We start from the raw sequence: 4239 nt of genomic DNA on the forward strand, positions 1-4239 counted from the left end.
GCAGAGGGAGGAACACTCCCAAACTCATTCTATGAGGCCACCGTCACCCTGATACCAAAAGCAGACAAAGATGTCACACAAAAAAGAAAATAACAGGCCCAAATCACTGATGAACATAGATGCAAAAATCCTCAACAAAATATTAGCATACAGAGTTCAACAGCAAATTAAATGGATCGTACATCATGATCAAGTGGGGCTTATCCCAGGAATGCAAGGATTCTTTAATATATGCGAATCAATCAATGTGATACACCATATTAACAAATTGAAGGATAAAATCCATATGATCATCTCAATAGATGAAGAAAAACTTTTGACAAAATTCAACACCAATTGATGATTAAAAACTCTCAGAAAGTGGGCATGGAGGGAACCTACCTCAACATAATAAAAGCCATATGTGAAAAACCCACAGCCAACATCATTCTCAATGGTGAAAAACTGAAAACGTTTCCTCTAAGATAGGAACAAGACAAGGGTACCCACTCTCACCACTATTATTTAACATAGATTTGGAAGTTTTAGTCATGGCAATCAGAAATGAAAAAGAAATTAAGGGAATACAAATTGGAAAAGAAGAAGTAAAACTGTCACTGTTTGCAGATGACATGATACTATACATAGAAAATCCTAAAGATGCCACCAGAAAGCTACTGGAGTTAATCAATGAATTTGGTAAAGTAGCAGGATAGAAAATTAATGCACAGAAATCTCTTGCATTCTTATATGCTAACAATGAAAAATCAGAAAGAGAAATTAAGAAAACACTCCCATTTACCATTGCAACACAAAGAATAAAATACCTAGGAATAAACCTACCTAAGGAGGCAAAGACCTGTATGCAGAAAAGTATAAGAAACTGATAAAAGAAATCAAAGATGACACAAACAGATGGAGAGATATGCCATGTTCTTGGATTGGAAGAATAAACATTGTGAAAATGACTGTATTTCCCAAAGCAATCGACAGATTCAATGCAATCCCTATCAAATTACCAATGGCATTTTTCACAGAACTAGAACAAAAAATTTTACAATTTGTATGGAAACACAAAAGACCCTGAATAGCCAAAGCAATCTTGAGAAAGAAAAACAGAGCTGGAGGAATCAGGCTCCCTGACTTCAAACTATACTACAAAGCTACAGTAATCAAGACAATATGGTACTGGCACAAAAACAGAAATATAGATCAATGGAACATGATAGAAAGCCCAGAGATAAAGTTCAGAGATGAACATATGGTCACCTTATCTTTGACAAAGAAGGCAAGAATATACAATGGAGAAAAGACAGCCTTTTCAATAAGTGGTGCTGGGAAAACTGGACAGCTACATGTAAAGGAATGAAATTAGAACACTTCCTGACACCATATACAAAAATAAACTCAAAATGGATGAAAGACCTAAATGTAAGGCCAGACACTATAAAACTCTTAGAGGAAAACATAGGCAGAAATGTCACTATATGACATAAATCACAGCAAAATCCTTTTTGACCCACCTCCTAGAGTGATGGAAATAAAAAAATAATAATAAACAAATAGGACCTAATGAAACTTAAATGCTTTTGCACAGCAAAGGAAACCGTAAACAAGACAAAAAGACAACCCTCAGAATGGGAGAAAATATTTTCAAATGAACCAACTGACAAAGGATTAATCTCCAAAATATACAAGCAGTTCATGCAGCTTAATATAAAAAAAAAAAACCAATCCAAAAATAGGCAGAAGACCTAAATAGACATTTCTCCAAAGAAGACATACAGATTGCCAACAAACACATGAAAAGATGCTCAACACCACTAGTCATTAGAGAAATGCAAATCAAAACCACAATGTGGTATCACCTCACACCAGTCAGGATGGCCATCATCAAAAAATCTACAAACAATAAATGCTGGAGAGGGTGTGGAAAAAAGGGAGCGCCCTGCACTGTTGGTGGGAATGTAAACTGATACAGCCACTATGGAGAACAGTATGGAGGTTCCTTAAAAAACTAAAAATAGGGACTTCCCTGGTGGCGCAGTAGTTAGGAATCTGCTTGCCAATGCAGGGGACATGGGTTCGAGCCTGGTCCGGGAAGATCCCACATGCCTCAGAGCAACTAAGCCCACGTGCCACAACTACTTAGCCTGCCCTCTAGAGCCTGAGAGCCACAGTTACTGAGCCTGCGTGCTGCAACTACTGAAGCCCACACGTCTAGAGCCTGTGCTCCACAACAAGAGAAGCCACCGCAATGAGAAACCTGCACACCACAACAAAGAGTAACCCCTGCTCACCACAACTAGAGAAAGCCCACGCGCAGCAACAAAGACCCAACACAACCAAAACTAACTAACTAACTAAATAAATTTATATTTTAAAGAAAACACTAAAAATAGAACTACCATATGACCCAGCAATCCCACTACTGGGCATATATATACCCTGAGAACCATAATTAAAAAAGATACATGTTCCACAATGTTCATTGCAGTAGTATTTACAATAGCCAGGATATGGAAACAACCTAAATGTCCACTGACAGGTGAATGGATAAATACGGCATGGCACATATATACAATGGAATATTACTCAGTCATAAAAAGGAATGGAATTGAGTTATTTGTAATGAGGTGGATGGACCTAGGGTCTGTCATACAGGGTGAAGTAAGTCAGAAAGAGAAAAACAAATACTATATGCTAACGCACATATATGGAATCTAAAAGAACGGTACTGATGAACATAGTGGCAAGGCAGGAATAAAGACACAGACGTAGAGAACGGCCTTGAGGACACAGGGGTGGAAGGGGAAGCTGGGAAGAAGTGAGAGAGTAGCACTGACATATATACACTACCAAATGTAAAATGGATGGCTAGTGGGAAGCTGCTGCATAGCACGGGGAGATCAGCTTGATGCTTTGTGATGACCTAGAGGGGTGGGATAGGGAGGGTGGGAGGGAGGCTCAAGAGGGAGGGGATATGGGGATATATGTATACATATAGCCAATTCACTTTGTTATACAGCAGAAATTAACACAACATTATAACGCAATTATACTCCAATAAAGATATTTTTAAAAAAGAAAAATGACGATCACGTAGGCCAGACTAGGATGAGACGTTATATTACTTGTCTATCAGGAGAAACGAAAAGGTGTATGGTGAAGCCTGTAAATTATGATAAGGTCTGAGAGGTTGCACAGGAAAAAGATGAAAACCCGGCAGTCTTCCTGAGCCAGGTGACAGAGGCATTCAGGAAGTACACCAATACAGACCCTGAGTCTGCAGAAGGGAGGACACTATTAGCCATGCATTTTATCACCCAGGCTACTCCAGATATCCGAAGAAAATTACAAAAGCTTGAGGCTGGGCCCCAAACCCCATTATACTTGGTAGAGGAGGCCCTCAAGGTCTATAACAACAGAGACTTAATGGAGGAGTCCAAGAAGAGTAAGAGGCTAATAAAGAAAATGCAGCTTTTTGGCTGCTCTGATTCACCCACCACCTCACGTGGACCCTGGAGGGCCGAGGAGGCTGGACAGACCACCAAGAAGCTTCCTGGGCCGGAACCAGTGTGCCTTTTGTCCGTAAGAGGGGCACTGGGAGGGGGAATATCCTGAGTGCCCTCCTGTGGGATGCCCAAAGGGCAAACCTGACCCACCCCAGTTCCTTGAGAATCTCTCGGATGAGAGATTCCCACACACTGACTGATGGGCCTGAGCACCTGCCCAGCTCCAGATCCCACTTGATCCATCCTCATTACTCCAGCAGAGCCTCGGGTCACCCTCAGTGTGGCAGGTAGGAGAACTGAATTTCTTGTAGACACTGGAGCCGCCTGCTCTGTTCTGACTTGGGCAGCCATCCCCCTCTCCAACCGTGACTGTGCTGTGACAGGAGATGATAGACATCCAAAGGTAAGGCGATTTACATCTCCCCTTGCCTGCAGAATCGGATCCATTATTATTACTCACTCCTTTTTGTATATGCCAGAATGCCCTGTCCCCCTCCTCAGAAGAGATTTGCTAAATAAGTTAGGAGCTAGTATATTCTTAGGACAGGGTGAAGTCCAAGGAGGTAAAGAATCTGAACGGAGAATGCATCTATTAGTAGCCCCAGATGACCCACCTGTTGGGCATCAAAATATTCCCCAAGACATCCCCCAAGAAATTAGAGAACAGGTAGATCCTGCAGTTTGGGATACCTTGGTACCAGGAAGGGCAAAATGTGTTCTCCCAATAAAAAGAAGGTTAAGGCCT

Source organism: Hyperoodon ampullatus, assembly GCF_949752795.1.
Source record: "Hyperoodon ampullatus genome assembly, chromosome: 10".
NCBI lineage: Eukaryota > Metazoa > Chordata > Mammalia > Artiodactyla > Ziphiidae > Hyperoodon > Hyperoodon ampullatus.